Source organism: Callithrix jacchus, chromosome 14 (assembly GCF_049354715.1).
Source record: "Callithrix jacchus isolate 240 chromosome 14, calJac240_pri, whole genome shotgun sequence".
Classification (NCBI taxonomy): domain Eukaryota; kingdom Metazoa; phylum Chordata; class Mammalia; order Primates; family Cebidae; genus Callithrix; species Callithrix jacchus.
Window position 1 is genome coordinate 48,224,633 of NC_133515.1, and position 25,218 is coordinate 48,249,850.

The window sequence follows — 25,218 nt, forward strand, 5'->3', positions numbered from 1 at the left end:
CTAAGGACAATGGTCAGGGTTAGGTGAGCACAATGGATAAGGACAGAGGACAGAACAGATTCTGAACACACATATCCTTATGTTGTTTAAGTCTTCAAACATGTTAAAGTATTCCCCATTGAAGAAGAGAAAATAAATAATGAAAAAGAGAACTGGATGAGGGCTGAAGTCCCTCAACTCGTAAGCGGTAGCGTTGGAATTTGAACCCAAGTCTATCTGTTCCCAAGTCCATATTCTTGACACCATAGTGGTCATCTCCACCAAAACTCAGGAAAGAAACTCACCAGCCAGCTAAGTTAGCCAGCTCGGGAGGCTGACTTGGCTGCAGAGGGCCCTGGGGCCACTCTCAGATCTCCCCCAAAGGAGTTCAGGATTTAGGGGTTCCAAAGCACCATTGCAATCAGGTTTGTTTGTTTGTTTTTTAATCTCCATCAAAGAACAGGACAGCAATAACCAACCAGTCAGGGTGGAAAGTCATGTGCTCTGGGTTCACTCTAACAAAGACAAGTTGGGTACGTCTAAATTTACAGCCGTTGGTAATCCAAGCATTTAGAGTTCATCTGTTTAGGGTGATTTGTGAGCTATAAGCCCTCCTGGTAACAAATAACAATACATGCCAAATACATTATACCTGTTGACCTGGTTTATGGCTGTGTCTTGGCTTAGATTAAGGAAAGGGCTGCTTCTGTCAATACAGAGTAAAGATGCTGTTCTACACTGAAGAGAAATTTCAGACAAAATCTAGAACTTTACAGCCTGTCTTCTCTGATTTAGAATGGTACTTAATTTTTTACCCCGTTTCTTTTCCCAAGTTGTTTGAAATCATCCCAAGCTGCCTGAGAAGATACTTAGAAGCATTATTTTTGACATCTCAGGCACAGATGGTAGAGCTGCCCCCAGATGACACAGCTGATCAGAAAGTGTTTGTGCAAAATTTCCCCATTGCCCACCATGTTGGAGAAGCAGGTTACAGAGACAAAGGGTGGCACCATTGACCTGGACAGTATAGAAACTCTTTGCAAGCTGTTGGTCCCTGCTTGACAGGGGATCTTGCCTAAGCTGAACTGGTCTCCTTTTTTTCTTGGAGGGTAGGAAAGGAAAGATGGATCAATTTCCCTCCTTTCTCTTGAACCTAAGCCAGCCATGCTTGCTTTGCTTCGAAGAAAGTAACACGAACTGCCTGAGGTTTGTGGTTTTTCCAGGTCTGGATGGGGAATAAAGAATTATTCTATAAAAGGGGACAGATTGACAATACATTGGATTTTAAATTCAAATATGTAGAGCCAGGGTCTGTTTGATATAAGATGATGAAATGAAAGACTATTGTCAGCAGCCTTAGAGTCCTCCCTTTCTGTCTTGATTCCCCATTCTCTTCGCCTTGTAACCTAGGAATATCTACTTCAGTTTCACCAGCTTGGGTACCTACTGTGTGCCAAGTCCATGGTGCTAGAAATAGGACAGAAGTAGAAATTAGGAGAAAATTTTCTGAAAAGATCACTCCAACAAAATATGGTGAACACTACAATAGAGGTGCTCGGAATATGCTTTGAGAGCATAGATAAGGAGCTCAGGGAAGGCTTCCTAGAGGAGGTGATGTTTGAGCCAAATTTTGAAGGTTACATAAGAGTCAGCCAAGCACTGGCTTCAAGTTCAAGGCTCTGCACTTCAAAATGCCAGCAGAACCAGCAGCTTTAGACTATTATCAGTCTCAAGCAAAATATCCTATCATGTAAATTCACCTGCTGTTTTCTCGGAACCATTTCAGAAACCATTGCTGTTTTCCAAGAACTAACTTTGTTTTAGTATTCTTGCATTCAAATGATTTGAGGTAAGGTGTTTCCAACTGTTGGCAGCTACCATACAGCACTTCACTTCCAACAAGCTCTTAATCCCCTTAATCCACCTAGCCTGGGAGCACTTCTGCTAGGGGAACTTAACTAGCATACCTGCATCCTCAGCCCATTATTTGACTTATCTACCAAATAATATGGTGGAATTCATTTAAAGAGACCCACGGAAGCCATTAAATATCACTTTTAAAATGGGATTCTATAAAAGTCAACCTACTGATGTTTGTTCCCTCACCTCAGCACGCACCCCACACCCACCATTCCAAAGCTCCCATACACACAAGCCTCCCTTTTAACTTCCCTTTTGATGTCTTTTTGTCCTGATCCATGCCTAGAGAAGGATCAAAGTACAATGCAAAAGGGGCAGATTCTAATCTGCAAGCTGAGTCCTGCTGTCCCAACTGAGAGCAGCCGGGACCCCTCATTCTTCACAGCTCTCTGGGCATCATGTGGAGTAGCCCCTGCCCATGTAGTAACAAAAGCTGCTATTTTGTGACTGTTTTTGTCATGTCGGGTTCTACATTAAGCACCTGGTCTGCATTAGACCACTTCATTCTCACAACAACTCTATAACCTCATCGGAGAAACCTAGTAGTAATTTGTTTAAGGGCAAGTTAACGGCAGGTAAGTATATGCTATTTGAACACAAAGAGTCTGGCTGTTGAACCCACACAGCAGATACATCCCAACCACTTGTCAGGATGAAGAATAGAGTCTTCAGGGACTCAGAGTAGAGTTTGAATCTCAGCTCTGCCACTTACTTAGGTGAATGACACTAGGCAAGTTATTTATTCCCTCCAAATGTCAGTGCCCTCATCTGGAAAATGGGATGAGTAATAGAACCACCTCATCTGGTTATGGAGGGATAAATGATGCTGTCTTGCATGTACAGAACTTGGCATGGGACCTAGTATTTTGTAGGTGTTCAAACCTGTTAGCTATTGCTATGATTACATATTAACAAATCTGTCTTGCCCCTCACAAACCATCTTATTAACCATACCATCGAGGGCAAGGATCAAGCTTATCAGTATCTTTCTTCCTAGGTGCCATACTGAGTGCCTTGGAAGTGTTTGTTGAATGGACGGTTCAACAGCACTGTTTTTCTCTGCTATTTCAAATGATCAAGTACGGCCCTCCTCTATTTTGACACACAATAGCCTCTTCTTGCTAAATTCTATTCCTTAACATTCAGAAATGAATTTTCAAGTGTTTAAAGAGATTACTCTAGAATTCTTAAATTAGAAGACTTGTATGATGTTTTTTTTTTCTTGTCTATAGCAAATGAGTGAAAGTCAGCCTCCCTTTCCTCTCCCAAATCTTCTGGGACTCTCAGAAGGGGATACCTTGCATTTTAGGAGGGCCTCACTTTCACAAGCATAGGGATGAAACTTCCAAAATAAAAAATACCTAGGTTGGGACAGGAGTGGATTTTCATTTTACAAGGAGATTTCTACTTTCTTGAAATGTCAATGATCTCTTCAAATTTCACTTTCTCCTAGAGAAGTCAGGAAAAATTTAGCTCCCCTGAAATACTTCCAAGTGCATTCTTTTCCTAAACTGAGGCACACTCCTCTGGAACACAGGTTCCAGTCATATTGAAAGTTCACAGCACTTTCTTTGCTCTCAGATACCCCTGTAACACTGGCTGGGCTCACTAGGCCATCCAGCAAGCATCCTGCTCAGTCAAGTGTGTTTCCAAGGGCTGCTGTAAAAAAGCACCACAAACTAAGTTGGGCACAGTGGCTCACTCCTGTAATCCCAGCACTTTGGGAGGCTGAGATGGGCAGATCACTTGAGGTCAGGAGTTTGAGGCCAGCCTGGCCAACATGGTGAAAACCTCTTTCTACTAAAAATACAAAATATTTGCTGGGTGTGGTGGCATGCGCCTATAATCCCAGCTACTTGGGAGGCTGAGGCAGAAGAACCACTTGAATCTGGGAGGTGGAGGTTGCAATGAGCCCAGACCACACCACTGCACTCCAGCCGGGGCAACAGAGCAAGATTCCATCTCAAAAAAAAAAATAAAGTACCACAAACTGGGTGGCTTAAAACAACAGAAGTTTATTCTTTCCAAATCCTAGAGGCTAGAAGTTCGAAATCAAGGTGTTGCCCAGGCCATGCCTTCTCTGAAGGCCCTAGGGGAGAATCCTCCCCTGCCTCCTCAGCTTCTGGTGGTTGCCAGCAAACTTTGTCATTCCTTGGTTTGTAGATGCTTCACTCCTAGTTCTGCTGCTGTCTTCAAATGGCCTGATTCCTTGTGAGTCAATGTCTGTGGCCTAATTTCCTTTTTCTTATAAGGATATCAGTCATATTGAAGTGACGCCTCACCCTAGTCCAATATGATTTCATTTTAACTTGATTATATCTGCAGTAGCCCTATTTACAAATAAGATTACATTTACAGGTTCCAGCATGAATTTTGGAAGGACACTATTTCAACCCAGTGAGAAAGAAATCAGTATGAGTAGAGAGATTCAGCAGTGACCCATGGGATATGACAACAGAGGGTTTCAGGATGAATATCCTTCTCCTCCTCCATCAGGAAAAGTGCCATAATGCCTAAATCCCACCATTAAAGAGAATTTCCTTTGGCTCTCAATGCCTTTTTAGTGCTGAATAAAAGCAAATAAAAACCTGTAATAATCCAAACGCTGTCTGGAGGAAGGACATTCATAAGTCACTATCATATCATGCTTGAGTGGTCATCAGTCCCTTTTTGAGCATGACAGCTAGCAGAAGTGAGGTTCTCTTGGAAGGAACCCTGAAATCTGTGTCTAGAATGAAACAGGTGGCACGGGAAACCTAGGTAATAAGGTACCAAGAGTAGACATGCCTTAGTGCCTGCTTTGGTAACCTACCATATCCCAGGGAACCCAGAGCCAGGCCAGGTGCTCTGAGGGAGCAGGAGGGACCAGGAGGGAGCAGAGTGCATGTGTATTCCAGTTCATATTTATTGAGCACCTATTGTATGCCAGAGGCCATGCTTGGCACTTCTATACACATTATCTCATTCAGTCTTTACAGCAAGCTCATGAATATATCATCCCGCAATTCACAGATGAGAAAACTAAGCCTCAGGGGAGTTACGTGGCTTGGAAAAGGTTAGGAAATGAGCAGTAATGACCAAGTTCAAGTTCAGATACTGACATATTTTCCCATGTCACAGAGAAGAGGCAATAGAATCCAAGGTTTCCAGTTCCACTTCTGCTGGAAGCTAGTCCAGTCTGAAGCTCTCTTGCTGTACATTTGAGTTTGCTCTTCTTAACTTCTGGTTTTAAATTGGCAGCCGTTTTCTACTGTGTTTCCAATGTGCCTCTGTGTGTATCTTGGAGAGAGGAAAAGAGAATATATGGGTCAATATAAGTAGACTCTTAAAAGCTTATACTTTATCATTGTAATAATCATAATATATTTTACTTTACAGCCACTCATAACGGAGGCCTCTGGGCACCCTAACAAAAATAGCTAAAAGAAAAAAAGAAATTATATTAAACAAAGGAAATACGACTATAAAACCCCAAAAGCCAGGGAACTAAATGAACAACATAAAACCTCCAAACAACAAAACTACAATGAAACCAAGAGGGGAAAAAAACCTTTTCATGAGCTTTACCCTGAAGAATTCCACGCTGTGAGATCACATCTGTTTAAAGCACTATAATTTATCGATATGACATCAAACCAGGAACCAGCCATTGTAAACCTTTCCCGCAGAAACTCTCAGAAAACTAACCAGGTGGTCGGTCGGTGGTGGGGAGGGGTATGTAGCACATAGCTGGGGCAACAATGGCTTTAAAATTTTATGTTCAAATACATCTATGTGAAGTTCCAAATCATGGTACTGAGATGCAAAAAATTAGTTCATTCGATGGGTAAGCAGGATTTACAAACAGGGCTTTTTTAACAACATTTTTTTTTCTGAGACAGTCCATCCTTGAGTACTCACTGATGACTTCTCAAAGTGCTGCTAAATGGGCCATTTTCAAGAATGGATCCTCTTCAGAACTAGCCACTGAGTCTCAAATACTATGAAAGGCTTTGGGAGGATAAAAGCCCTTTCATTTATAAAGCAGCCAAGTTATTCAGCCTATCCTCCCATTCTGATGTTGCAGCCATTTCACAAACAGAAATTCCTGTTGACCCACGATACCACCATAAACCTTTGTGTAGGAACCACTGTGATTGCCATATTCATGTTTGTGAGGGCAATATTTCCCCCAAACAATTGCTCCCCCACATCCCTCCTACACACTTTCCTGTTAAATATGAGAAGCAGACCCTGCTGGGGAAAAAAATCTTTAAAAGATTTGTAAGGCTATGACAGCTCAAGCGTTTATAAAACTACCTGGTTAGCAAAATGAAATAAAATATTTAAAATGCTGAAAGACACCCCCTGACTGTGTAAAATGTTTTTTCAAAATGTTCATCCTCAAGTACTTCCTAGGTCAGTATAGACCTGGCCCCAGAAATTAGGACACTCGTGGCAGAAACCTCAAGCCTAATGTAGCTTCAAGAGCAAAGCAGGTAAGAGGATAGTGCAGAGAGGAGAAAGAAGGCAGCCTCACAAGGAAACCTGATGATATGGGAGGAGCCAGGCATGCAGGAGAATCAGCCCAGTCTGGGCTCTCACCCATGTTCTAATGCTTAGTAGCTGGAAGACCTTGGATAAGTCACTTAACCTTCCTGGATCTGTGTTTTATCATCTATGAAATGAAGAAAAAATGCTAAGCAAACTCTGCTCTTTTTATTTCATGGAAGCCCAGGCAGTTCTTCAGAGGAATGACCCATATTTCCATAGAACATGGCCAGCTCTCAGATACAGCATTCGGTTAAAAGAGCAAGCCATGGAATGACGCACACTGGGTGACACCATTCACCTTTGGGGAAAAGAACGCACCCTGACAACTCCAAATGATTTCTACAAGTCTCTGGATGTAGGTGTAAGAGTACACAAAACTGTAGACTGAGGCACATAGGCCAAGGCACAAGGGTGGACTCTTCTGGAAGCAGATCTGAACTAGGTCAGGGCAAGTGAAGAGAATATATTTATATATTGCTTATGCAAGAGAGAAGAGAACGTTTATGTGGTCAGTAAAAACATCATCTAGCTTGTTTCAGGGAATAATTATAGAAATCCTAGAAAAGTCTCTGCCAGTCAATAATTGAGAGCTGAGGTTATGATGAGTCCAAAACTTGGAGAACCCAGGGTTCAGGATGATATGAGTTTGCTACCTTACTGAGCTGGGCTCAAAACCTACTTGAAATGTAAGGCACAATGTGTAAAATGGAGTGGCAGCTGAGACTAGGAGAACCCTGGGTGGGAGGAAAGGCTGAGGGGGTCCCCTCTGCCCCAGTATGTCAACCAGAGGGCCTCTTGGCAAGCCGTCCACTATGTACCTACCAGGCATGGGACACACGCTTTCATCAACACCCCAAACCAGTTACTGGGAGCACTAATATGATTAATGGTGCCCTCCACCCCACCCCCATATTGACCGAGGCATAGAACTTTTGATTCTTCTCACTTGGAACTGCCCAGGCAGAGCCTTGTTGATCTGGAAGAGTTTAGAGCCAGGACCCAGACTTCCCATTGCCCTCATTCATTTTGATGAGCTCTTTGGCATTGCTCAGTTTAAGCAAAAAAAGCTTCCATGGGCCTCCCTGGAAATATCACAAAGACATTTCTTTTCTATATACCAGTGGTAAAGGTATCACTAGCACACAAGCAGAGGAGAAAATGAAATGACCTCTGGCAGCCTGAGATAGTCTAGTGCTCAAAATGTCCCTCTTAACTTTAAATATAGATGGAAAATGAAAACAAAAATGTATTTAAAAGTAGGTTACCTATGTCTTTAACTGACTATGTTATTTAGATGGGCCAATCACAGCAGGAAGACTATAGAAGATGACTGGGAACGTCACTTGGAATTTGCACCAAAATGATTGTGATGTTTTCTTCCATAAGCAACTTGAAAAAAATACACTCAACCACATAAATAAAGTAGACATAAATCCAGGATCCATGCTCCATTTTTAGCAGAGGCTATCGAGCTCTGAAATGCAAGAATATCGGGAGGAAAGGCAAATTGCCCCTTTTTTGTTCATTCCATTTTGCATACGTCAAATCCCAGATAAAGCCTCCTGCTGGGAGGAGGTGCTAACAGGTGAGCAGAGAGGCTGGTGGCCTGTATGGCTATGAGCTCCACCACTCCAGAAGTCAGACTCCACACAGAAAGATTATTTTAAAAGAAAAAAAAAAAGTAGGTTTTAACCAAATTAAGTATCAGTTCACTTTGGCTGGGAAATTATGTTGCAATTTTTCTCCATTTTGCCTGTATATGAAATAGTTCCTGTTCAATCTGGCACACATCTTTTTAAAAAGTTTGAGTTCGATGTATGGGTATGTGGGTGGTGGGTGATGGGGGCATTAAATCAACTTAGGGTTTAGCAAATTAGTGCAGGTTTGCCTGATTTTAGTGTATAGATCAGTTCCAGATCTGTTTTCAAGCACTAAACTACTGAAGGATTATTATTTTTTGAATTTGTATGCCTTCTTAATCCCCTAATCCTTTCTGGAGAAATGTCCAGATTGTCAGGCCAACACATGAAAAACCTCAATGAAGTAGCAAGAAAAAAATATAAAATGATAGACAAATAACCATGGGATATATTGCTTTTGTTGAGCTTGAAATGTGCCAAGTTGGAAATAGGAGAGAGAGGTTTGTGATATTCCACGGGAACATATTGTCACTGTTATAACCAGCCACGTTCACCAGAGCTGCCAATTATTCCCCAGCCACCATTTTTTTCCTTTAGATTGATCTCCTGCTTGAGGCTGTTTCACACCCATGACTCTGAAGCTTCCCTAGTGGCATGTTGGCTAATTAAGAGCAAAATCCATCTCTTGATGAAATAATGCTGCCACTGAAAAGGAATTCTACATTTTTTTTAATTCTTAATCAGACTGGAAAGAGTAGTATTCTAACACTCGTATTAAGCATAGGAAAAAGGTCTATAGCTAGCAATTAGCAATGATGAAAAGGACAGCGATTTAAAGCATGTTGCGGTGACATTTTTATCAAATTAAATGAGTTTGCTAGGCCCACCAGCTGCATATGCTTATTGTCATTTACTGTTTGGACAGCAACACATCAGCCACTGAGTATCAGGAGGTGCCGAATTTAATAAGTCATTTTGACACTGGTGTGAAACGAACAGATCAGCATTCTGAGGAATGTGTTCACACTCTGAACAGACAGGCAGACATTCTAAGCATGTGAGGTGACACCAATCAACAGGAAGAAATGATGAAAGCCAGGCTAGGGAGCAGGCAATGGTGGCAGCGGCGACAGCGGCAGGCACGCAAACACACCACTGAGAAAAGAATAAGATGCGCACACGCACACACTGAACCTACGATTTCCTGGTTTAGCTACACAGAGCATCTGAAGAGGCAGACTTTTCAGAAACACTGGGACATGTATCCATTCTAGACCCCAGAAGTTTTCATTTATAATTTTAAAACCTACCCAGTTTTCTTAAAACCACCACTAACAGAAGCTCATAAAACTTCGGATTCTGTTGTTTTTCTCCCTCATGTTTTAAATATGGCAAAAGAAACCATATATATATATATATATATATATATATATCTGCATGCTAGGAAAACAAAAGCTTTCGTTTACCCTTTCTACCTAATATGTTTGTCCTCGACTGATTGCCTAGCTAGGATACGAGGACCTAGTATTACTTGGTTTTGATTTACAGAAGGGGAGGGTATATGTTGCTTTCAAAACTCTTGCTTGGAACATGAGATGTGGAATGACATTCTGATAATCCCAGAAGCTATTTATGTCAAGGGTGAGATCTGATACCAATGTCTTAACCGTGTACCTGGCATCAAAGTTAAAACACACCAGATAGTCGATTGCCAATTGCCTCTTAAAACCTGCAGGTGTAATTTACAGCCTAACAAAGGTGACTAGTAATTAGTTCATGGCTTCAGAAGTTTCTAATGCCATCTAGTGGAAACGGTAAATCTTATCACTTTTGCATCAAAGGATAGCCTTAAATTCCAGATAATATGTCATTATGTTGCTTCATTTTCAGAAAAACTTCATGCCAGAGTCCAATCTCAAATATATCTCAAAAAGAATTGTGACAGTGCTCTCATAAGACTAGAATACATTGCTTTGGGAAATAAGACTTGCCCAAAATACCCTTGGATGCCTGCCCACTGCAAATGAAATCACTATTAGCACCAGCCCACCACTGCCATGCTCCTAAGATCGTTTCCTCATCACTCTTCTCTCTCTTGTCTTCCAGACTCTGGAATCTAGAGATGGACTCTTTGATCGATTTTTAAAAAACATTTGGCAATCTTAGTGGGTTCAGTAAAACCTGAAATATCTTTTGACATAAATTTTGCACTGATTTTAATCTAGAAAATAGTTGAGAAACTAAATACATGTTGATAGTTTAATACTGGAAGCTACTTAACTTTCAGCAGAATGTTCCTAGATTTTCCTCCAGTGAAATTCTAGAGTGACATTCTGAGCAAGGACAGCATTGGAGACTTTCTGCCTCCTCTCAAGATGGTCACCAAGAAGTTTTAGCCATGGACCTATGACATGAGAATCAAATGGTGCTTCACATAATTGCAAACACAAAAATAGTCCACATTTTATTTTGTATAGGAAGATGGGCAGGTGAACAGTCTCTAGTTTACCTTTGCATATGTCACTCTCCTCTGTATCCACACTCAAAGGCCATCCTCACTAGGAGCATGATTATGGGAAGAAAAATTACTGTGCAGGGAATCTGGAACCCTGAGTTCCAGCGCAAATTAATGTGAAACTCAGAGCTACTCATTTGGTCTCTCCCCACTCGGTTTGCTCATCCATCAAATAAGGAAGTTGGATATGATATCAACTCAGAAGTCTTTTCTTCTCTAAAACCCTGTGGTTTAGAATTTCAAGTCTGAAATTCAGATCTTCAGTTTCATTGTAATACTTGTATTTAAAATTATTGATTTGATCGTAGTTATTTCACTTAAAACAATAATGTTTATTAAAATTAGTTTTATTATATATTTTATTTATGTTATAGTATCTTTATTATAATTATTTATATTTAAATTATTGTGTTAGTCTACTGTTTGGACTGTCATTGATTTTAAAAGCAACTATTGGCAAGAGGATAGGGCTATAGTTTTAAAGAGTTAAAAATAGAAAGTATAGTATATCTTTCCTATATATGCCCATTTTAGCATTGCTATATTGAATAAAATATATTTTATTTCAGTATATTTGTAAAATAAAGAACTTTTTCAGTTGGAAAGAAACATATGGTCTTGCCACATATAAAGTCTCAAAAAAAAAAGATAAATCATTTGTAGCTCTAACATCCAAAGACTGCAGACTCTTTATTTAACATAATAGTGTACCCCTCAATTCTCTCCTCATGTGTAATAGTCACATAATTTTATCATATGGCATAGGTAAAATTGTATATGCTGATTTTCATAATAGCATTCATTTTTCTGACAAGAAATATACAGTTTATTATAAATATACAAATACACAAAGAAAATTAAAATCACCCAGAATCTCACGACTCAGATATCCTCATTTACTATTTTATTTCTTTCAAGTCCTTTTTCTATACATAATTTAACATGGTTAAGATTATATTACATATTCTGATTTTAAGTACAATTAACCCAAGAAGAGTCATTCACAATTCTAGTTGGAAGATGTTATAAAGGAGGTTTTAATCACAGATTATATCTGCGACTGGTAGGTTATTCATTTTTCATAATTACAAAAAGAAACCTATATACTCAGGTCATTCAAAATGAGTTCTAAGAAGCATAAAATTATTACTCAAGTTCTTTGTCAATGCAATGCTTTTGTATTGCTGAATAAAAATCAGTTTTGATGGAGGGATAAAAAAACGCTTTCTGAGTTTAGTATTCTGCAGACACAATGCCCTGTCATTGAAATATTGCAGGTCCTTTTTTGGACTAGAAAAGAAGTGGGTTGTATTGTTTTAAGTAGAAGCCGATTCCATCTGAACCATGAGGCAAAGAATATTACCCAAAAACAAGTATTTCTTGATTTTGAAAAAACAGCAAAAACCAACAATAACAACCAATGGAAGTGTTACAGACCCAGGCTTTACCCCTGGGTTATAAATCCATTTAAAAATATCCAATATAATTAGATTTTTTATTACAGAAGCTAAACAGAATAAGAAGCTATTTGTAAATCTTTTTATATCATGGTTTCCAAGACCTTGATCCTTCAGTTGACTAGAGTAAAACTTTGAGTAATTTTTTCAGTTGTGTACAACTTGGCCTATTGCATAATTTTTAATATTGTCTTCACAAATTAAGACAATTCTTGGGTTGTGTTGTCCCCTATTCTTAACCTTAAAAACTCTGTAGGTGGCAACAGCCTTTCTAGTTCTCTAGGTTTGAAGCCACCCTGATTTTTGTTCCTTTGTAGACTAATTTTGAACCTGGATGTTTAAAGAGGTTTCCTTTTTTTTTTTTTTTTCCGAGACAGAGTCTCACTCTGTCATCCAGGCTGAAGTGCAGTGGCGCAATCTCAGCTCACTGCAAATTCTGCCCCCTGGGTTCAAGTGATTCTCCTGCTTCAGCCTCCCGAGTAGCTGGGATTACAGGCGCCTGCCACCAAGCCCAGCTAGTTTTTTTGGTATTTTTAGTACAGATGGGGTTTCACCATCTTGGCCAGATGATCAAGATGGTAAAACCCCATCTGTACTAAAAATGCAAAAAGAGGTCTGGTCTTGAACTCCTAACCTCAGCCTCCCAAAGTTCTGGGATTATAGGCATGAGCCACTGTGCCCAGCCAATTTCTTTAGCCTCATAATTCAAAAGACACAGGAAGAATCTAAGGGTAGACCTCTTTTCATGGACCTTATCAGGACCCCTATGAGTCCTTTCCATCTACATTCAAGTCTTCCTTTGCCTCAGGAAACTCTGCTTATTACATCTTTGATAACCACTTTTGTGTAACATGGAGGATGAGCTCTTCCTCAACGGCAACAATTGTCATTTTCACTCTTCTCACTCCTCTGGCTTACATCTCTACCCTACCCCTCATTGTTTTAATCTTTGTCTTTTTTCCCTCCATATTCTAAGAAAAGTTTTATTTTGTGCCATATGTGCACTATCCTGCATAACTTCATTACAGATTTTAACCTCCAACTCATTTCTAACTTACTTACACTCCATTATTTCATCTTTTTTAAAATTCATTCTCTGTTGTTTTGTTTTTACATCAACACTATTGCCTTTTTTTAGGTGGTACAAATGTAAACATCCCAATTTAAAATGTGTTCTTTTTTCCCCAAATTTTTCCTTTACAAAAAGAAAAATTTGGTCTAAGCATGGTGGCTCACACCTGTAATCCCAGCACCTTGAGAGGCAGAGGTGGGAGAATTGCTTTAGTTCAGGAGATCAAAACCAGCCTGGGCAACATAGCAAGCCCCTGTCTCTATAATATTAAAACATAATAATAAAAAAGAAAAAAATAGCATGTAGAAAGATTCTTTATCCACACATAACAGATGTTAATAGTTTATCATATTTGATTCTGATCTTTCTTAGACACATAAAATATCACAGATGAAGTTCAAACGTCTATAATCCCCCAGTGTATTTATCTGTTTTCATGCTGCTGATAAGATACACTGGAGACTAGGCAATTCAAAAAAGAAAGAGGTTTATTGGACTTACAGTTCCACGTGGTTGGAGAGGCCTCACGATCATGGTGGAAGGTGAAACACACGTCTCACATGGTGGCAGACAAGAAAAGAGAGCTTGTGCAGGAAAATTCCCCTTTTTGAAACCATCAGTTCTCGTGACACATATTGAATCTCACAAAAATAGCACAGAAGACCTACCCAAAAATTCAATCACCTCCCATCAGTTTCCTCTCACAACAAGTGAAAACTGTGGGAGTTGCAATTCAAGATGAGATTTGGTTGGGGACACAGCCAAACTATATCACTCAGATATAATTATTTTGAGGTTATTGTGTATCTAGTCATATTTTCATACTTTTACTATGTATACATGGATTTATAAATAATAGTGGGCTGTTTATAACATTTCTATAGGCAATATCATATTGAAAATGATATAGTTTTGCCATGTTTGTTTTCTGTCAATATTATGTTCTATGAATAGGCCACATTTAGATATTCCAGCTGACAGCCCCAGTTGAGGCATCACCCTACAGCCAGATTTCACCACCAGACATAAGAGTGTCTTACACAATCCCACCCCTAGACCTTGAGCCACTCTAGCTGATGCCAAGTTAGCAGAGACAAGCTGTACACATGGCTTTCTGCCCAAATTGCCTATTTGCATATTTCCATAGTTTTAGGCCATTAAGTTTTGGGGTAATTTGTTATGTAGCCACAGCAATGTGAATGGTTTCTTCCTGTTCCCTGTTCTGGTTCCTCCACTCCCTTACCTGTTCTCCTGAGAGCACTTCTTTGATAAATTATTTGCATATGAATTCAAGAGACCCAGACAGAGTTATGGGATAGTCCACACCAACAGAGAAATGCATAACTTCTCTTAAGAGCTCTGTTTTTTTTTTTTAATTCTGTTTTTCTGTGGTATCGGTCATTGGGCAAAATAAGCAATTGAACTAAAACTAAAAGGTGGCAAGAAGGAAGATATATGCTCTCTGAATTCTCCTCTGAGTTAGCACAGTAACAGAGGAGTCACAGAACCAAGAGGCACCTAGAACCATTGATGCTAAAAGAACTATTTTGTAGGGAGTCCCATCCTGCAAAGGCAGTGCTTAAAACTTTTACCTTAATAATCCAGAAAGAATCCTTAGGAGATTTTTCATCTCCCTCTCTCTGGTTGGGGGGAAAAAAAGAGTAAATCTCATTGCCCTCCTAATGTCAACTCTCTAGAGAAACTGTTGAGGTTCCTGTGAACAGATGCCCTGCCAAACAGCTGGATACCAAGAGCTGGGAGGATAGTGAGCAATAGTTCTGTGTCTCTAGTCCCACCCCTTGAAAGAAGAGCCTCTGCCAACAAATAGTTTATGGGGCAGTAGAATCCTATTGGCTGATGAGTGTTGCTCCTCCTAGTGATCTGGATATTTCTTAGAAAATGACCTTCTCTTCACCCTGGTGCTTGATTCTAGTCCAGTGACCTCAAGACAGTGACAAAGAACTGATACACATTAATGCAGGGATTTCACATACTAGGTCTTCGGAATGGATGTCCCATTTCTGAAATCTATTCTGCAGCCACTCCGGCATGGTACATATTTCCAGATGACTTTGGGCTTGGCTTGCCCCAGTTTTAGAGTTCCTCTCAGTGACATCACTATCCAAGTTTATAGACTGAAACCAACATCCCATGGCAATAGTCACCTAGTTACAGGCTTCTTTCGGTCTTCCACCAGGCCCCTTAGAAATAATTCAAAAATAATCAGCATACCTGGAGAACTGTGAAATAAGCCTTGCAGAATTTTCTAGGATGGCTTGTATTTAAGTTCTTCCCCATCTTGGGTCTTTATTTGCATTACAAGATTCCTCCCACCTCCACCATGAAGGGCATTTGTCTTTGCCAGGCCTTTTGTTTCCCCAATCATCTGCAAAATGAAACTAACCTAGGAGACACTGGAGTCCTTCACAAAACACTGATCTATTTCCCTCCTAAACTCACTTTGGCCACTGTCTCATGCTCAGGAGAAAGCCTTACACTGACAGTCAAGAAGCTGAGCATCTCCTGGTGTTCTTCCAACAGCAATGTAACAGTACCCATGGAAAACAAGGTCTTGGCTCATCACCAAGGTTGCAAACTTCTGTGGCTCAGGAAAACCCATCTCTTCTCTGTCTTCCATGGCCAAGAAAGGGAAGAAAATATTTGTACCACCAATGACCAAGAAAGGGAAGAAAATATTTGTACCACATGCAGTTGTGAGGTGTTCTGAAGAGGATTCCAGAAAGCTTTATGAAAGGTCATTCCCAGAATGGCAACCACTTCATTTCCCAGCCCCATAAGATACCTTTAAATTCTAGCAAAGCTGAAGATGTCTTTAGAGCTTTGGCATTTGGCTTTTCTTTTGTTTTTATTTTAACCTTTTTTAACCATTGCCTAAATGTTTCCCAGGATCTACAGTTAATTTAATCTGTAATAAACTGAATTATCATGAAATTCGCAACAGAGTTCAGCCTTTGGGGTCAAGCAACCTAGGTTTCAAGCCCCAGCTGGTTCTGTATCCTAATTTCTATTTTTGTGCCCTTGGAGAAATTATGTCAACTCTCCAAGTTTCCATTTTCTTGTCTAAAAAAAGATAATATGACGAGTATACCTTTCCACAGGATAATTGTGAACATTTCAGGAAACATTGCCTGTGAAATACTAAGTCTAACACCTGACACCCGATATGGATTCAGCTAATATTATCTATGTGAAGAGAAATCCTATGAAACTCCATTTCATCCATTCATGCTCTATCTAAAATATTCAGGACCAGGAATGTTCTATAAACAAGGGGGATAATCTTGTAGCATTTGTTGAAACCCCATTTCAAAGGCACTGAAGTGGGTATTAGCCACACACACACACAGAGAGAGAGAGAGAGAGAGAATAATCTGGATGATCTCTTGTAAGCACTAAACCTAAAAGAGAATAGGCTCCAGACCAACACACATTTTCTGCAAAATTGAAAATCCACCCCACAATATGTGCTATGTTCTTTAGACCTGGAAGCTTCTTTATGCTAGAGACCTCATTTGGAGACTATTATGCAAATGGGATGGACGGGGTTTTGAATTGCATTATTAGTTGTTGGGGATTCTTTCTACAAAGTTATCCAGAGATACAGAGACTTTTTTTATTATGAAAAGCTTCAAAGATATGCAAAAGTAGAGAAAATAGTATAATAAACCCCTGTGTTCTCTTTACTCAGATTCTACAACTATCAATTTGTGGACAATTTTGTTTCATCTAGATTCCTACCCTCTTTCTCCAATCATATTATTTCAAAGCCCATCCCAAAAATTATTTCATTTCACCCATCAATATTTGTATGTGTTCTTAAAAGGACTGACATTTGTAAGATATAATCATATGTCACTATCACATTTAAAAGCTTAATATCAATTCTTTAATATCAAATGTCCAGCTAATATTTAAATTTCTAATTTCTCTAATAAATGTCATACTACTTTAATCATATTTATTTTAATAATAATCCAAATAATGCCTATACATTTCAACTGGTTTATTTCTTTTCTGTCTTTTTTCCATATATAAATCTTCCTCAATATTTTCCCTTGCAATTTATTTGTTAAAAAAACTGTTTGTTCTGTGAGTGTCCCAAAGTCTGGATTTTCCAAAATGCCTGTTACAGGGTTCTTAACTTTTCACAATTAACCTCTAAACAAGAGGAGAAATAGAGAAACTGAAAAAGCTATTAATCTGAGGGTGAGAACATTGTTATACTTTTCCTAAAGGCTGCTGATGCAATCGACAAGATCACTGCCATGTCAGTTGCAGGCTGGAGTGAGGGAGCCCAAGATTTATTATGCCCCCAGGTCTTCCCCTGTGTTTCTTCTAACTAAGACGTCACAGGCACAAGCACTCTGTGTACTTCATTATCACTCACTACATTTTTCTTGAGAACCTGCTCCCTTCTCCCTCCCTGACATAGGCATGGGTCTGTGCAGTGGAACTAAGGGGAAGAAGACTTGTGTTTAGGGGCAAAGGGGAACAACTGGGAGAATGAAAGGGTGGGGAAATAGGTAGATGTAACCAAAAGTAGGGGAGTCTGGGATTATAGATGGGTCGGATGGATGAGCAGACAGGGACAGGGTGTGAAAGGGTATCACAGAGAAGATGGTGGCTCTGCCATGATCACTGAGTCTCACACCTGGTGATGAGGAATGAGGCCACTTAGGCTGGAAATATAAGTCTATGACCTTTTCTCCCATGAACACAACCTCTGCTACCTCAAACTAAAATCCTCTCTAAACAACTCAGCAGTTGTAGGAGACGCATTATGACTTGAGTCATTATGACAGATCAGATCTGGCTACGTAGTTATGGCAGCTTTTTTCACTAGGTAACAGCTTTTTTCGCTCGTGACTCTAAACCCCTTCATGAGGAAAAAAAAAACTGATGATTTCCACTTCTGGCAATGGTGGCAATGTTTGTTAAAGGCTCACCTTCCCACCGAAAACAACTAGAACACTCAGACAAGATACTTTTTTAAATGTATTTATTGGCTTCAGAGAACTACCAATCTGAGGAGGACTTGAGGAGGACTTGAGGGGACATTCCTGGGGAGAAAACTGCAGATAATTGAATCCAATATTCATCACCACTTTTGCTCTCTTGGTGTTCACAGGTTTCAAACAACAGCTAAAAGGTTGAATGCCTGGTCAGAAAGTAGCAACTGAAAGACTAGACAGAGCATTGATAGTCTCAGTTGGGGAGGGAAGCAGAAATTGGAGTTCCAAGATCACCACAGAGAAGGTGCCCTGGTAACCACAGTATGCTTTCAGTTGGGACTCACACTGCCTATACCCTAGGCATCATGGTGAACAAAATAAATCCAACCTCACAAAATCTGCCTACCTTCAAATCATCTCAATCCCAGGTCTGAATAAGTTACCCTGTCCCTAGGGTAACTTAATGCCAGACACAAACAGGTCCTCTGGAAAATTGTAACATCATACAAAACTCCAGATTAGCGTAACAGCTCTTATATACATGTCTAAGCATGCTAGGAGAGGAGATTAAACAGCCAAAAACCAACAAAAAAGAATGGACAGTAGAAACAGACTAACACAAAATCGAGATGTTTGAGTTCCAGAGATTATAAAGTAATTGAAATTAATTTGTTCAAGATATTATATGATGAAATGGAAAATGGAAAATCACTAACTAAACTTTTTAAAAAGGATCAAGTATAAATGCTGGAACAGAAGAATACAATTGGAATTAAAAATTCAAGAGAGGGGCTTAGCAGCAGCCAAAAAGATAATGGCTATCTGGAAGATAGGCCAGAAGGAAATAGCCAGGCTGTAGGAAATCCAAATCTTGATAAACACAGTAAAATTTTGAAGGTCAAAGTAAAAGAGAAAATCCTAAAAGCAGATAAGGAAGGGGTAGTGGGACACATTACCTTTAATAGAGTGCCAATAAGACTGACAGTTGAATTCCCAACAGTAATAATTGAAACCTGATGGACATGTCCCCAGATGACCTTAGTGACCAATTCTTACTTTCTTTTCTCACTTAGAATTCTCAAGAATAACTATAGAATGTGCTGGGAATACAACAGCCTGAGATAAGGAGGAACGGGCCAAAACAGCTTGGGCTCTGTTCCAGTCCCTCCTAGAATAAGATCTTTTGCAACACTTTAGCCCAGTGAATACAGTTTCCTATGGTATAAAACCCAGGGTGGAACACACCTTCAGGGAACCTCAGCTGTGGTGAAAAGTGGGATATATGCATAGGAGACTCCATCCTCCCTGGACAGCTTTCCTGAGCCTTAGGGAACCAGCTCATCATGGATCCTAGGCTTCTATGATCCTCTGCTGCCTATCTATGAGTATAAAAGTTGCTTCATTTAACTTCTTATGTTACCAGACTCAAGCACGTGAATTGATGCTAGTGCAGTGTTTAGAGTCCTGCTTTGAGATTGATACCAGTACATAGTGAACATGCTTCACAAAGCCTGGAAACAATGGAATGATGCCTGCAAACTGCTGGAAAAAAAAAAAACTGGGCTTCTACTTCCAGTATGGTAAAGTAGCTGCTACCATACCCAAATTTCCCATATATCACAACTATAAACTCTGAACAAAATTAGAAAAAAAAACCTAATGACATTGGAAAGTGAACAAACAGGTAAATTGTGAAAGAAAGTAGACACTTGGAAAAAAGAAACGGCACAGGGTGAGTTACCCATTTTTACAGCATTTTGCCTGAGTATAGGCCAAAGTCAGTGCTGCACACTGTGTTCTGATAGAACTCCAACAGAAAACCTCTACCTCACTGGCTTGCAAATGGTAGAAAACAGAGTTCAGGATAATCAGCCACTGGAAGGAAGAGGGAAATCTCAGAAAGGATACAGTCAGAAAGGATGACCACAATTTCTCTGTTTAAACTGATCAAATAAATCTCTGGCTAATACTCAAAGCACACATCCCCAAGGCAGATTATAGCTAAGAATATGAGCTTTGAATACCTGTGGGATGATAGCAAAATATCCAACATACATATAACTGGATCCCAGAAAAAGAATAAAGACACAGTAAGACATAAATAATAAAGAAATAATTGCCAAGATGTTTTTCCAAATTTAGTGAAAGACAAATTTACTCAGTGATTCGTGAGCAGGACATGTACACATAAAATGACATCAATATTATCACAGTCAAACTGCTGAATACCAAAGACAAAGAGAAAATCTTGATAACAACCAGAGGAAAAAAAAACACAAAATACACGGCTGAACAATTTCTCAAAATATCATGAACTTCTCATTTGAAAGCAAGATACCAAAGACATTGGTAAAAACATTTAAAGTTCTGGAACAGAAAGTTATCAACCAAAAATTCCACATCCGGAGAAAATAAACTTCAAGAATAAGGGCAATATAATGGCATTTTCAGAGGAAAGGAAATCATTGCCGGCCTGGAAGTCTATACCAGTGAAAATATCCCAAAAGAAAGAGTGAAATAAAGATGTTTTAAGACAAAGAAACATTGAAATAATTTATTGCCAATAGATCTGTACCAAAGGAAATTCTACAGAGGGTTACGTGAGAAGATGAAAAGAATCTCAAATGGAACTTGGAAATGCAGTAAGAATTAAGAGCCACAGAAAAGGTACGTGGGAAAACATAAATGAATATGTAATGTAAAAACTATATAATCATGTCTCGGCAGTTAAAATACACACAGAATAAATATAAATGACAATAGTAATACAAATCAGAAACCAAATGAAGTTAAAATGTTCTAAGGTCCTTGAATTGCTTGGGTTGGGGTAAAAGTACTGTTTTACATGTAGTGAATCTGACCTGTGCCAGTCAGATCTCCCCTTCAGGACTTAGGGACTTACTTCCTCAGCTGTCCCCTCTCTTTGGGAGGTGCCATCAACTGAAAAAGGCCACCTTGCCCAGTGAAATGCCCCCTTCCCAAGGCTGCCTGCATCCAATAACTGCTCAGTGTGTGGATATAAAAGTCTGGCGCCTCACCCAAACTCAAGACAATGCTGAAAAGCCATCCCAACTTCCAGGGTTCCCTGGAGAGGGCTTTAGTCTTTCATTCCAATTGCAGCACAACCCAACTTCTCCCTTTGACAAACCTGCTTCCATTCCTTCCCTTCCTCTAGTGTTAAGCCAAAAACATTTCCCCAGGAAACTTCCTGAACAATAACTACACCTCAAAGTCTAACTCCTGGGGGACCCAACCTGAAACATTATATTAGACTTTCATAAGTCTAGGAGATATGTTTAAAATCTAGAATAACCTCTAAAAGAGTACAAAAATAAAATGTAAAATTAGCAAACTAAAAGAGGGAAAAAATCGAATAATAAAAAATAATCCAGACTGGGCATGGTGGCTCATGCCTGTAATCCCAGCATTTTGGGAGGCTGAGGTGGGTGGATCACCTGAAGCCAGGAGTTCAAGACCAGCCTGGCCAACATAGCAAAAACCTGTCTCTACTAAAAATACAAAAATTAGCCAGGTGTGGGTGGCACACGCCTGTAATCCCAGCTACTCGAGAAGCTGAGGCATGAGAATTGCTTAAACCCTAGAGGAGGAGGTTTCAGTGAGCTGAGATTATTCCACTGCACTCCAGCCTGGGCAACAGAACAGAGACTCTGTCTGAAAAATAACAGTAATAATAATAATCCAAAGAAGGCAAGAAATGAGACGAAAGGGAACATAGAACAGGTAGGAAATAAACAAATTAACCAGATGACTATTAAACTTATGAAAAGACACTTAACCAGTAATAATCAAGAAAATACAAATTAAAGCAATATTGTTCATTATTCATCCATCAGATTTGGAAAGATTTAAAGGATGATACCATCCAGCACCAGCAAGGATTCCAGATCATGGACTCTTTCATATGTTGCCAGTAAGAATGTAATCTGTTACCATCATTTGCAAAAGCAACCTGGTAATATATGTTTAAATTAAATATTATTGACCCTTTGTAGCAGAAGCTATTCAAAAAAAATTGTTTCCTCTTGTTTGGGGCACACCTACACTACATTTTTCTGATTCCTCTGTGGCAGACGACTGAGTCCTAGCTCACGTATGACACTAAATTCATTTGTTAACGGTGGCAAAGCCCCTGCAGCCTAAACTCCAGAGTGATTATGAGTAGCAGAGACCCCTCTGAGCATCCAGAACTAACATGGACTATTCACTTTTATTATGTTTGAAATATGATATATTATAGGGTCTGTTTGTTACAGCAGTTTGCTTCCTCAAACCTATATATCCTTCGACCCACCAATATTACGTATAGGCATCTGTCTTTAGAGGTAAAAGTATGGAGTACATAAGGCCCTATGTGTAAGGAAACATATGACCAGAGCAATCTAAATGTCCATTAGTAAGAGAAAAGAGTTGCATTAATTGTAATACATCCATACTAAAGAATATTATGCAACTATAAGGAGTTATCTCTGTGCCTACTGACCTGGAGGACTACCATGATGGTTAAGGTGAAAAAAAGCCAACCTGATATAAATGCTTAATATAATTTCTTTTTGTAAGAAAAGAGAAACTGACCCAAAAAATGACATATACATGAGTGCATATATTTGCATGAGGATGGAGAAAGGCATGCAAAAATATGAATCAAGTTTGTAACATTAATTATCTCAGGGGTGTAAAAATGAGCAAATACAGGCTATGGGAAATAAAAAAAGAATAACAGAATGGAAGACTATCTCAGTGTACTACTGAATGAACATGCAGAATATAAAATTGAATCATTAAATATTAAATCAAATATGTAAAAATTAAATATACATGTATGTAGACAAGGATGAGAAGGTAATATCAACTTATATAAAATTCACTTTGTCTTAAATGTTAATATTTTAATGGTACTTTTATAATTTTTTTAAAAGTTGAAAAGGCTTAGCCCTTACCTGGATTGGGCTTTTCATGCCACATAGTGACCATTTATTTAAACTGACCAGCCTGGATTTGAGACTATGTACTGGTTGTATGGAATTGTATGAGTGTCCTGTTGAGCCCAAAAGTCCACATCACTATGAGGGTGGAGTTTTCCCTGAAAAAAAAAAAATGTTTCCATAGCCAGTCATCCCAGGTAGAGTTCAAATCTGGAACAGGAAATGAAGGCACAAGAGGCAAGTCTTAGACTAGAATAACTTGTTAAACTTTAATGTTCTTACAAACCACCTAGAAGGTTTATACAGATTATATTTCAGTGGGTCTAGGGCAGGGCCTATGATTCTGCATTTCTCACAATTTCCCAGGTGAAGCTGATGCTGCCAGTACTTGGACTATACTTTGTACAGCCCAAGGACTAGTGTGAGGGAAATCTTTCTACTCTGGCGGCAGAAGCATGGTACAAGGCAGAGGGGGCAAGGGGTTAGCCAAATTGCCCCAGATAAAGCAGGCATAAAACCAGGAGCTGGTCTGCCAAGACACTCTGAAGATAGCCTGAGACATGCACACTTCAGTTGCGAGCTACTGTGCATATGCACTTCCCCTCCATCATCCTTGAACTTTCTGTGAAGTCTTGTTAAAAGTTACATCCGGCTGGGCACCATGGCTCACACCTGTAATCCCAGCACTATGGGAGGCCAAGGCAGGTGGATCACGAGGTCAGGAGTTGGAGACCGGCATGACCAACATGGTGAAACCCCGTCTCTACTAAAAACTACAAAAATTAGCCAGGCATGGTGGCACATGCCTATAATTCCAGTTACTCGGGAGGCTGAGGCAGGAGTATCGCTTGAACCCGATAGGTGGAGGTTGCAGTGAGTGGAGATTGAACCATTGCACTTCAACCTGGGTGACAGAGCGAGACTCCCTCTCAAAAAAAAAAAAGTTACATCCCAGTCTCTGCTGCATTGTCAGGAATTACAAGGGATAATTCCTGGAAAGATTGATCCCATGCCTATGATGAATTGTCAACGTTAACAGCTGTTTCGTTGTTACCTCAGGTCTGTTTCCCCTGAGGTTAATGTAATGATTGCAAAAGGTTCCCCACAGGAGGAGCTCTTGTGGTCTCTGTCCAGGTGGTATGAGGAGCCGAAGCTGCCAAATAGCACCCTTGTGGAGAGAAGAACTAAGGCTATTTCTGAATAGGGAGCAGCACTCCAGCATATCCACCAAATAAACATGAACCAAGCTAAAATGGCTTAAGCAATAAAAGAGGGTTATTTTCTCATGTAACAAAGAGCCTGGAAGTTAAGAAATGGCAGGGTTGGGTGGTTCCCAATCCAATGACACCATCAAGGACTTTCTGTCTTTCTGCTCTGCTCTCCCAGGTATGTTGGCTTTTGTCTCAGGCTATCCCATCTCAGGCCAGATGACTGTGGATGTTTTAGGCATCACAAGCTCACACAAACTTAAAACAGAATACTCCTTCCTTGTATCCCTCTTTAATGGCAAAGATAACTTTTCCAGAAGTACCCTCTTTCTCCAGTGCTCCTTGCAACACATGAGCTAGAATTGCACTATATGCCAAGTGCCTATACCAACCACTGAACTGGGAAACAAGATACCCTTGCATGGCTTACAGGAATAAGATGCTCTATCTTTATGGGAGTGGGGTCTAAGCTCTCTGAACAATGCAGCTGCCTGATACCCAAACAAAACTGTGGTCTGTGAGTAGGGAAGTACCTGGACTGGGGACATGTACTGCTGTTGGGGTTGGATAGAGGGGATGACTTTGGGAAAAGCAGACAGTGGTGTCTTCCACTCCTGAAAAACACCCATAAATATATGGAGAGTACTTTGAGGGGTGTTATTTTCCATCAATAAAGGCATAGGTGATCAAGATATCATCATGCAGTCATATAACAACCCTGGAAGACAAAGGAGAAGAAAAATCAAGGAAGTGAATAGAGATAAAGTTTCACCAAGAAATATAAAGCTCCAAACAAAGGGCCCCATGTGAACTATGCACATTCTTACTGTAGTGCTTTTACCTGTACAGTCTAAACTGCCTCACCCCTACATACACACACTCACACCCTTACCTGGCACACCCTCTTGTCTTTTAGCAAAGACCTTCATTCCCTCCATTTCAAGTCTGTCACACCTCAGAAATTTCTCCAACCAATCC

The 25,218-nt window shown here is 39.8% G+C and overlaps 1 long non-coding RNA gene across 1 annotated transcript; it reads right to left on the bottom strand.

Annotated features, from left to right (window-relative positions):
• Nucleotides 1-4,786: 4,786 nt before the first annotated feature.
• LOC118147307 (uncharacterized) lies at nucleotides 4,787-24,960 on the bottom strand. The gene is made up of 3 exons (XR_004733566.3): nucleotides 24,774-24,960; nucleotides 23,048-23,190; nucleotides 4,787-5,178 (listed from the first exon to the last, which is right to left on the bottom strand). It is a non-coding gene; the product is annotated as an uncharacterized LOC118147307 (long non-coding RNA).
• Nucleotides 24,961-25,218: the final 258 nt, after the last annotated feature.